At 32.8% G+C, this 12,199-nt stretch overlaps 1 pseudogene; it reads right to left on the reverse strand.

Annotated features, from left to right (window-relative positions):
- Nucleotides 1–2: 2 nt before the first annotated feature.
- On the reverse strand, nucleotides 3–4,485 carry LOC145581045 (perakine reductase-like; annotated as a pseudogene).
- Nucleotides 4,486–12,199: the final 7,714 nt, after the last annotated feature.

The following is a 12,199-nucleotide window of genomic DNA, read 5'->3' on the forward strand; positions in this document are numbered from 1 at the left end:
AATTTTTCTTTGCCAATCCTGTACCTTTTATAATCAGAGGATGGTGCAGTCAAATTACAAAGCTCAACATTTGTGTACAAAGAAAATACATAGCAAAGCTAATTTATAGTCCAAATTCAGCTATTGAGTTGCATCATAGAATAGGGGTATCAGCAAACTTGTAAGACAACTTTGCCAGGACCTCCGGATCTCGTTCTCCACTGACCTCATCAACTGGAATTGCTTCTGAAATTTCTTTCAGATCATCTGTACTTAACTTTACTTTCAGTGACTCTATGTTGGTGATAAGATTTTTGAGTTTGGTAGTTCCTGAAAGAAATCAATGTATACATTCAATGTTTCATTTACCATGTCCATAAAATTTTTGCAAATAATTAAAGGTTTCATGAGCTGATTTCTCTACACACGTCTTATAGAATTATAGAGCGACTTTTGTCATGTTTGTGGTTATGCAAAGTTGGTATCTGATGAACTCGTTAAACACCTGTCTCTATTTTATGTTATACTACAACAGAGTAAGCTAATGTACCTGGGATTGGCACTATGTCATCTCCCTGATGAAATAACCAAGCTAAAGCTAGCTGTGCAGGGCAACATGAATGCCTTGTTGATAAAGCAGCAAGGCGGGTTATACAGTAATTTATTCTTCTCTAGATTCTCACCAATGAACCTCGGGTGTGCATTCTATGTTCAACATATATCATTAGTCAGTACTACAGCATGAGTATAAAAATCTGACAGCATAGAAATCCTTAATGAAGTACTTTATAGAAATAGAAATTATTCTTACCACAGACATAAAATTTTGTATAATAACTAAAAATGTATAGTTTTGGATAGAAAGACGAATAACCTATCAGTTATTTGTCAAGTTCATTTGCACCGCAAAGAAAGTTTAACATACACCCAATTAGGTTATATGAGTAGTTAGGTTCCTCAGATACATAAGGACTTTATCCTTGAAGATATAATTTAAGAACTGAGAAGGAAAAACCTTGGATTTACTTACCAAAAAGCTTTCTGAATGTAAACTCTCAACTACGGCCTTTCCTGCAAAAAATCCACGTCCAAGAGGGCTATATGTAACTACACTAATTCCAAGCTCCCTGGATTTCAAGATTAGTGATGCATTATTGTAAATCCTCTACTCTACTACCAACCTAGTAATAAACAATCATTCTTGCAGCAATATACTACAGAGTAAAATGTTAAAATGTGACAGATTATATGTACGGAGAAAGCATATGATTTTGTATAAACTAATCTGCAAAGGGGAATTATATCTTCTTCTATGTCTCGACACCAGAGGGAATACTCCATCTGCACAGCAGTTATACGATAGACATTGTGTGCTCTTCTGATAGTGTCAGCACTAACTTCAGATAATCCAATGTACCTGATCTTTCCTTCCTCTACTAGCTTCTTAAGCTCACCCATCTGCATTTTATTTCATCTGGATCATACACTAAATATCAACTACAAGCTTCATATATTGATTTTAAAAGCTGTAGAAAGTGAAGCATACAGTCTGTTCTATAGGCACTGTTGTGTCCACACGATGTTGATAGTACAGATCAATGTAATCCACGCCAAGCCATTTAAGGCTACCTTCACAGCTTTTTCTGACATATTCAGGGGTACCCTTTGCAACAAATTCTCCATTTTCCAACCATAGGCAACCAAATTTAGTAGCTAATTGAATCTTTGCTCGAGGTAGCTGCTTCAAGGCCTTCAGATACAACAGATATTTTTGCAATTTCACCGAGTTTTGTGAGGTTCATCAAAAGGTATACTTCATTTATTATGAATTAATTTTCAACTTACCACAATTTCCAAACCCCTCATAAGTAAGGATTGATATAAACATAACTAATAATTAAAAGACGCTCTATAATATTGTTGTTAAATCTAAATCATTTCTCTAGCTATCACTTAATTTCGTTAGTGGCATACCATGAAAATCTAATCATCAATCATGAATATATAAAGATGATATTAATTCTGAATGAAAAGAAACACTAATAACTAAAATTCTTTGACTCTTAAGCATTGGAATCCACTCATTTAAGTGTGCAACATCTCTCCAGCAGCGGTACTTTCAATAAGGAGTACCGTAAAACAGGTAAACTGAAGAGTTACCTTGCCAACCGTTATCTCATTGTCTTAGTTATCACCATACAAATCTGAAGTGTCAAAGAATGTGATTCCTCTTTTATACGCTTGCTTGATAAGTGAAATTCCTTCTTCATGTGGGAGAGGTGAATTGTATACACCAGACAGTCCTCCGCAACCAAAGCCTAACCGCGAAACCTAACATACATAACATATCTTGTCAAACATGATCTCATTTTTTACATTGTAACCTTGTTCAGAAAATCCAAAATCTGCAACTAATATAAAATTGAGTATCAAACTATCACCACTGGTAGTAGAGTCACAATTCAAAAAGTCCAATCTCATATTTTTTTTATTCTTTTCAAAATTTCCTCTTGATAACCCAAAAACTTCCTGCATGATGACTAAATTGAAAAAACAAATCACTCCATGTCAAAAACTTATAACCAAAATTAAGTTGTTAGTGGCATTTTTTTATATGTGGTGTTTTGGTAACTTGCACATCAACTAATCATATGTAAGTGAAGTCTTCCACAGAGGGCATATACTACAATGACACTCTAAACCCCAAGCGATAAAGTATCAATTGGTTGTCTTTATTTTTTACATCAATAGTAACATTTTTGTAATTAATTACAATGTAATTAATTGCAATGAGGGGAGTAGTCCCTTAACCTTATAAAGTGAACACAATTTTATCTTTTCTTCAATGTGGGACACACATTCCAATAAAGGAATACGTGATAATTACTTTTAAGATTCTAAGGTAAACAAGAGAACTACGTTATGAAGTGTATTGAAAATTATACTCACACTTTTGGAATATCAGTGTTATAAAATTCACATGCTCTATATATTTCATTGTTTTTGAAATTCCTCCCAAAATATTATACTGCCCTCTGTTCATAAATACTTGCAACACTTGTCTTTTATTTATTATGAATATTTTTAACTCTTCATGTTTGGCACATGGCCCTTATTGTTTTATTGTTTCTCTTTTAGTAGCCCTATTTGTATTATATTTTATTGTTTTTCACACTAACCACTTACACTAATTTTAATTGATTTCCTCTCTTACAAACAATCTTAAAAAAAAAAAACATTATTTAACTCTACTTACATATTATTGCCTTCATTTCACAATAATTATTTAACAATCCTCATTTACTACCTTAACCTCTTACCCCCACAATATTTACTTCTTTCCACTCACTCGTTAATTTATTAATTATTTTCTTACACCTACCTACCTTCTTACACACTCTCTTAATTTATTCATTTTCTTTCGTACACGGTACATCCAACCACCTTTTTACATTCTCTTCCCTTTCTTTCTTGTGCAAATGGTAGATGTTGAGAAAATTACAAAATGAAGGTAACAGTTCATTTATTACGTGCGAGTTCAAGTGATACAAGTATTCAAGACCATAGGAGTACAAGACAAAATATAAAAAAATCCCCTCAAAGAACAAATTTCTTATATTGTGTGAATATTTTACTTATGTTCATACTTTTCAATGAAAAATGCCAATCTAACTAATCTTGCTTGTATTACAATGGAACCAATTCATCTTTCAAGCGAATCAAATTCGCCAAAGATGTACTTTGATAACTTCAATCTACAAATTTCTTTCAATTGTTCATACTTTAATTTTTTGAGAGATTTTATTTTACACTTGCATCATTCCCATTAATCAAAATGTCCAATAAAAATTGCAACTATTTCTTTATTCTAATAATTAATAAAAATTACTTGAGGACCGAATCTTCCTCAAGAACAAAAGTAGAAAGTTAAAGAAAACTTGAAATCTAAATTGAGTAGACTTAAATATTTTCTCAATTTAGCTGTACAGAAATATCAATCGGTAGAATAGTAATTAAATAAAAGTAGTACTCCCTCCCTTTCATTATGTTAGTCTCATATACTATTTTGGGCGTGTAAAAAAGATCTCCCCATATCGAATATATTTTATTTATAACTTGATTTTTTTTGGAATTAATTGATTGTGGATTGATGACATGAGTCTAAGTAAGGAAATTTTTACCTTAAATTATGCAATTATGACTTGTGCTTTCCTAATGAAAAATCAAAAAAGTTAAATAAGGTAAACTTAATTATGAAATCTGTTGCACTTTAATGTAAAATTCCAAATATATTTGTTTTCTTATTTTATGTAATTGATTTCATATAGTACTAACATTATGAAACAGAGGAAGTAGTAAACAAATTGTGATGTCAATGAAAAATAAAACAAGAAAGCATAATATTGTTAGATAACAGTTGAATAAGTTATGAGAGAAGGTTACCTCTAATCCTTGGCTGCCTAAATTCACCTTTGGCACATCAGTTGTTTGATGGCAGTGCTCCATTTCCACTCAGAGAATTTCCTCTCTAAATTAAGTGTTTATATATTAAGATAAATCTCTGGTAAGGAAGATATATACAAGTAACTGAAGTGAGACATATTGTACCTAAAAGTTATAAAGTAATCACTCACTTCATCATAATTAGGTCCAAATAGCAAAACCAAGAATTAAAATTATACATTGACAAACGTGCATAGTCAACATAGAATAATTAAAAAAAAAAACAGATGAAGCTTTTTATAAATTACTCCTTTTGTTTTAAAATACTTGCTCTATTTCTTCATGCGCGGAGTTTTAGGAGAAATTGGAGAAAGTAATAAAATATGGAGGTAGTGGAGTAGGTGGAAGAATAAAAATTATAAAATACAAAAGTAGTGGAGAGAATTGGAGGAGAAAGAAGATGAAATTAATAAAATATGATTAATGGTGAGTCTATTAGGTGAGAGAAATTAATTAAATATTGTAAAAGATTTCTAGATAAGAAAATGAAGCAAGTATTTAAAAACGGCCAAAAAAAGAAAAATGGAGCAATTATTTAAAAACGGAGGGAGTATTCTAGACAACATTAGTAAGGTCATTCGTCTCCTATTTTGGAACTGAGAGACATAATTAGGTGTGTATACAATCCTGTAGAGAAACATAACCATAAAGACATAAACTTTTGATGCTTCCAAACATTGGGAGGCATGATGGACCACTACCAGGTAGGGACTCTCATGCCCAATACTTGGGGGTATATTTGTCATTCAATATATATTGGATAGTAACTTCATTAATAGTTACCACATGAGTTGGCGGTAAAAAAGAGTTTATCTCTCATACTTTTGGAAAAGATACCACCACTGTTGTCAGTTCAAACTTTCAATTTGTCACTACCGCTTTCCTCTCATTAACACCACCACCAAAACCAAAGACTGTAATTCAACCATACCAGAGAAAGAAAATCACCATTATCATCTTCTTCTTCTTCATCAATTACATGATGGTTTAGATTATTGCACCGCCTTACCACCACCACTATCGGATGTCCAATAACAGTATACAAATCAATAGTAATAGTATACAATCAACAATAACAGTTTATTAATTAACAATAACAGTACTAACTTAACCTAAAACTAAGTTTTATAAAATGATAACATTTAAATCAAACCCATGATAATTCCAAAAAACAGAAAGCATATAAACCCAGATTCATAGATAAATAAAATAACTTTTAATTATACTAATCAGCAAATAACAGTATACTAATAAAAAATAACAGTATACTAATAAAAATATAACAGTATAATAATTAACAATAACCTTCCCAATAACCGTGTAACATCAATAATAGATATGACTGCCTAATAATTCCCGTCGTCGACTTCAACCCCAAACATCCAAAGCTTAGATGAATAATCATCCTATCTGATTTGTATATTATCTACAAAAGTTTGCAAATTCCATGGAAATAGATTTGAGCTTTGCGCTTAATTTCGTTCCACAAGGAAGCTCGACTTTCCCTCGAGATTCCCGATTAATAGCCACCATATTTGGATTCTCCTCCAAATCTCCGGTGAATAGCCACTAGTTATGATGCCATTTTGGGAACTCCCTCTAATCTCTAGTGTTTTTTCATGGAGAAATGATTAACCCAAATTTTTACCCCTTTACTTTTCTCCCCTTTTTTCTTTTTATTAAGCTTCTGATTATTTTTACCCTATCCTACTCCTTTTTACCTTTGCCATTTTCATTTATCTTTAAAAAAATATAAAAAAAAATATTTTTTTTATTCAGGTAAGGGGCAGAGGGTGTCCATACCAGGTATTGGTCATACTTCCTCCAAACATTGGCACGGTTTATGCGATTTTAATAATTACTCTCTCCATCAAATATTAATTGACACATTTATAATGTAATTTTTGGGAATGATGAAAAACATAATCAAACTGCAATCGTCTAAATTTAGTTCATGTTGTTACTTGGTAGCTACTTGGGGACATTCTTGTAAATAGTTATTGAAGATAAATATTATTAAACTGATTCTCTTACTCAGTATTTGCTAATTATTTAATTTCTTGTTTTTATTGATAAATAGTCTTTAATCACGCTTAATTATATTGTTCTTTGCATGTGTGTGATTTTATTTGTTATTCAAACACATCTACTTGTATCAGATATTTTTTGTGTATTGTATTTATTTATGGAAAATGATAAACATAGCCCTTTGGGCTATGTATAAGGAGCTAAAAAAGGAAATATTAAGAATAAATTTACATTAATTACACCGATTTGCGCGTGATTTTGTCATGAATTCCCAACTTAATTCCATTTTATGAGGTTTATTTAATACTTATATATAGCTCTAAGGGTTATATATATCATTATCCATTATTTATTATCTATTTTCTTTCCATCTCTAACCATATCATAATTTAGTAAAGTCAAGCCTTAACTCTTTTCAATTTTAATTCAACCCGGATTTTATATTAATGCAACCAATACAAGCGTTAAAATATTTCGCTCATATATAGAGTTTAAGAAAGAGTTATTTGTAGTTCCACCAACATATAGCCTCAGATTTTATCTTTCATTTTGCGTTAGCTTCATCCCAAACAGAGTCATTAATCAAAAGTTATGATCAATTGGAATTTTAGCTTGAATGTGCAACCTCAAGTTATTATATTTTCTTATCAAGCTCATTTAGATCTAAGTCATAGCTAATATTTTACTTCTATTAGAATTCTAGTTCATGTCAAACTCTTCCCTATCACTATCCCTATCTTTCTTATAAAAAGTACAATTACTCTTATAAATAATGTTATGCCCATTATACCCTTCAAAATTTATATCTACATATAAAACCTCATTAATATGTACAAGTTTTTTAAATGAATAGTGTTTGGACAATTTTACCATCTAAAATGTTTATTTATTTGCCCTCATAAATGATTATTGCCTATTTATTTTTAACTCTTAAGAATAATATGTGGACATCTACATTATCGAGGTTTTTATTTATATATTTATTTTTTCCATTTAACAAAATGCCTATTCTTTCAAATGCTGACAAGGATCATCCTATGCAGCCTAACCTTATTGTTCCCATAGATTTAGCTCAATCAAAAGTGTTCCTGAATCTCATATATGGGAAAAATGTGATGACGATTATTCAAAAAGCAACCCTAATGAAAACTCGGAGGCTTCAATCTGTATAACAATGATCTTGAAGATCCTAATGCTTTAGGCCTCATTTTTAATGCATGTGAGACATGGGGGATGTTTCAAGTCACAAACCACGGGGTTTCTAAGGAGCTACTAGATCAAGTCGAGTTTCAAGCCAAGAATTTATTCAATCTTCCATTTGAGCAAAAGATGAAGGTTTTACGAGGCCCTGATGAAGAAACTTGATATGGCTATCCTAGATTTGCTATATTATTTAGCAAGCTAATGTGAAATGAAGGGTTCACTATCATGGGTAACTCTTATCACCATCACGCTAAGAAATTTTGGCCTAATGATTTTCAAGATTTTTGGTAAGCCCATTAGTTTTATAGTCATATGATACATTTCATTATAAAGATTTTAAATTTGTGAAACTTATTAAAATCATCATGATTTATAAAATTAAGGAGAATTCTGTTTTAATAATCCCAACTTTGACAAATTCGTTTTTAAAATCCTGACTTTGGATTATTATTAAATAATCCGAACTTTAGAGGGTATTCACTTTTATGGGTCCCAACCGGTCACCTAACCTACTATAACAGATTACAAGACATGAGTCAACACATGATTAGTAAGAAAGGTCAATTATATACTAAAACAAATCAAATAAATAAAAATAAAATTAAAAAACAAGTATTAGAGCATCAATACTCATGGCATAATTTAATACCACGACGTGAATAATGTCCAAAATTGTAAAATTTATTTACTACTTTCGTGATATAAAACTATACTATTTGATGGTATATACCATTATTAGTTAAGGTATTATTTTGATATGTGTGAAGTGTACTGTGCTCCATAGACTGTTGAATTTTTTCATCCGCCATATAATTATCCGTATTGATAAGGGCCCATAAAGGCTGCTCACTAAAACAGTGCATTTTGGTGTCGAAGAATCCATAATACAAAGACTACGTGAAAATTATAACTTTTTGAGAAAGCCGTATTTTGTCATATTTTGTACAAAGTTGTGAAATATATTTCAATTGTCAAAATTGTGTAGATTGCGTTTTTTTTTTCTTTTTTTCTTTTTTTTTTTTTTTTTTTTTTTTTTTTTTTTTTGTGTGTGTAATTATATTGGTTTTTTTTTTTTTTTTTTTTTTTTTTCCTCCAATGAAGTAGTATATAACTTAAGAATTAGAATGTGTCTTTTGTGGAGTGTATATCAAGGGCTTCAATGGTGGAAATTTTTTACATATGTGTCTTATGTATGTGTAAAATTAATTGGGGACATTTGTGGCTTCATGAGTTGTAATTGAGATTAATTATGACCTGTGACATAAATTGGATTAAATTGCTGGCCTGCTTTTATGATTTTAGGTTACTGCCATGACTTCTTCAAATTAAGCTGTAAAATTGTCCTCAAACTTGGGTAATACGAAACTGGACCTGAAAGAGGGAATAAACTTGATGGAATCTTCAATTTTTAACAAACTTGTGAAAATCATAAATTTTAAAGAATCAAGTGGGACTCTAGTTTATGATCTAGCACACTCATTTGATGGGATCAACTCATTTAATTTCTTGTCAATGTTTATCTGAAATTCAACTCATTTAATTTCTTGTTGATTTTTATCTGAATTTTCTTGTTAATTTTCTGTTAATTTGTGAGCAGGGAACAGGGACAGGGGGAAGGTAAGGAGCAGGGGCAGGGCAGGGGGGAGGGGAACACGAAAAATTAGAGGTTTCTAGATTTTAGTAACTATTTTATACTTTGTTAAACTTATGCTTTGTTGTGTTTGAATTAGTGTTTTATGCACTATGAATCTTTAAGTAAGATTCATTTCATAATGTGTTAAATGAGTTTAATCTTACGATGTGTTTAAGTCGCAATAATTCTGTCATTGTTGTGTTTAAGTCGCATTTTTTTGCCTTTATGATTTTTTTTTTTCTCCATTTCTCCTGATATTGATGCCTTTTACTACACAACTTCTCATTACTTGAAATCATTTTTGTTGATATGTGATGCTCTTCGATTTATAGGAGTAGTATTATGTTTAAATCAGCCCAAAAGCATACTAGCAACCCTTCAGGAACTCCCAAGCGTAAGTTATCTGTCTGTATTTGGTTTAATGATGCATAATCTAGGTGATTGTACTCACCAAAGTTGTGGAATTTGTATACAGGAGGGCATAAATGCTATATATGTTGTTTGGGAAGGAAGAAATCCTAAAATTTATTATTCGTGGAGGGAATATTATGAGCAAGTCAAAGGATTCAGCAACAATCGCTATCAAGGTTTGATGTTATATGAAGAAGCACTAACTGCTTATGAGAGCTCATATGATTCTAATGTAAGTTTTTGTTGAATTTTCTTTGAAAGATTCAAGCTATAGTACGTGAAAGGTAATGTCAACTTTGGGTCTTTGTGTCTGTATCAGTTGCCTTGGTGTTCGCTCAAGAATATAGTTCTTAAAATTCAATTTCTTCTAAAATTAATCACCTGTATGCAATATTTTAGTTTATCTACGTGATAAACCCTCTAAAGGTCCCTCTTTAGAGAGGTGCGGAAAGTGCGGCTTGCAAATGTTAAAAGTTAAGATCTTGGAAGCTAAAGTGGCGTTCTTATATGAGCAGCATGCTCACCCTTCATCACCCCATAAGAAATTAGTTTATTATCATCTTGCCGAATTGAGTGATTTGAGTGAATTGCTGAAAAAAAGAGGCAGTGTTGGATCACCATTGACTAGATAAGTATAAACGATCTTGTAGTAGTAGCTGTTGGTAGGAGTAGTATTATGTTGTATTATGACCTATGTTTATGCATTATAACCCCTGTTATTGATGTGTGATAAGTGTACTAAGAACATACACTGTGTGATAAGTGTTTAGAGGTTTTTCTAGTCCCTCGGAGACTTCGTCACTAAGGTTGGATTCTGGCCGTCTATACCTGCAAAACAACGGAGACTCCGGGTGATTGGAGTTTCACCTCGGACGATCAAGTTAGAACGGATTCGAAGAATGTAAAGGTGCGGAAAAGTAAAGTGAGATCTTCTCAGATTTCGAGATCAGGTGTTTTCTTTGATGTGAGAGAATTTAATGATTGTAATAAATGAACGTGTCCCAGAAATGGGGGAAATCTCCCTATTTATAAGGTCATTGGAAAATGTACCCTCTCTTACGTCACTCTGACCTAGATTTGGTGGGCTGCGCCGTTTAACGGCCTTTTCAGGAATTGGGCCCTGAAGGCTGCCTTTTTCCCTGCTGATTGGGAATGCCACGTGTCAACTGGTGAGTGGTCCTTATTGAACCTATCCTAGGATGACACGTGTCCCACTCTGATTGGGCCATGTAGCAAGGGTATTTTTACCCAAAACAATAAGTGTCCCACCTTCTGAGGAAATTACGGGGATGCCTGATAAGTGACTTTTATGTCACTTTTAGGGTATTTTTATGCTTAATTTTCGATTTAAATTCTAATAATTTTCCTAGTTTTAGGCTTTATTTCTCTCTTTTTCATATTTTCCTTATTCGATCTTTATTTTGAGTATTTTAGTAGTTTTTAATAGTTTTTAGTTGATTTTCGTAATTTATTTTATAATTCTTACTTTATAATGTTCTTAGTCTAGATTCTTGTTAATATTTTTCTTCTCGTTTTTCTCCTTCTATTATTTTCTTTTAGTTTCTAGTTTGTTTTCTTTATTTTATTTAATTTCATTTGATTTTATTATTTCTTTTAGTTTTTGTATTTTATTTTATTTTACTTTAATTTTATCTTTATTTTATTTTTATTTTGTTCTCGATCCTACCCTCGTGTTTGGTTTTGTTTGTAGGAACGTTCGGGTCGAGGCTTGGTTATAATCAAAGTCATATTCGAAAGTCCAAGGTCAAATATTCTAACAAGATAAGTCGAACTCCCTCACTCCCTTGCCATATGCCAAGCTTCTGCCAATTTGCTATCCCCTTATCCTACACTCCACCATCACCTAAACCTACACCACACAAAGTAACCAACATCAATTCCCCTACTCCTCCCCTGCTCCTTCACCTCACAAACACAACTCCACTCACGCAAACCAACCTCCACCTACACTCACATTACCACCGTCACCCACCAACAACCGCTACACCCACAATTAACCCCCTGTGCTCACAGCAGCAACGCTGCCCACGCAAACACCACCAACACTCCCTCTCCGCACCTCAAAACTTCAATAGCTCGTAACAGCAAATACAGCAGCAACCACGCATCCACAACCAATCTCAGCCAACCATTTCAACCACTAGGCACCGAAACACCACACATACCAGCCCACAACCCCCTGCGCGCACCACATCTGCTCCCAGCTAACTCTCACGCTACTCACAGCCGCCACAGCTGCCAAAACCGCCAGCAACAATCCCCACAACAGAGCACCTCCAATCCGCAACAATTGCAACAGCAGCGAGGAGCATCCCAGCCACCGCGGGCGCGGCTGCTGCTGCTACTGCGAGCGCGGCCTTGGGTCCTTCCAACCTTTTTAAATTTTCGGTAGATGGCTAGGAGATGCCTATCCGCGGCCGC

This window comes from Chenopodium album, chromosome 15 (genome assembly GCF_948465745.1).
Source record: "Chenopodium album chromosome 15, dcCheAlbu1.1, whole genome shotgun sequence".
NCBI classification, from domain to species: Eukaryota; Viridiplantae; Streptophyta; class Magnoliopsida; order Caryophyllales; family Amaranthaceae; genus Chenopodium; species Chenopodium album.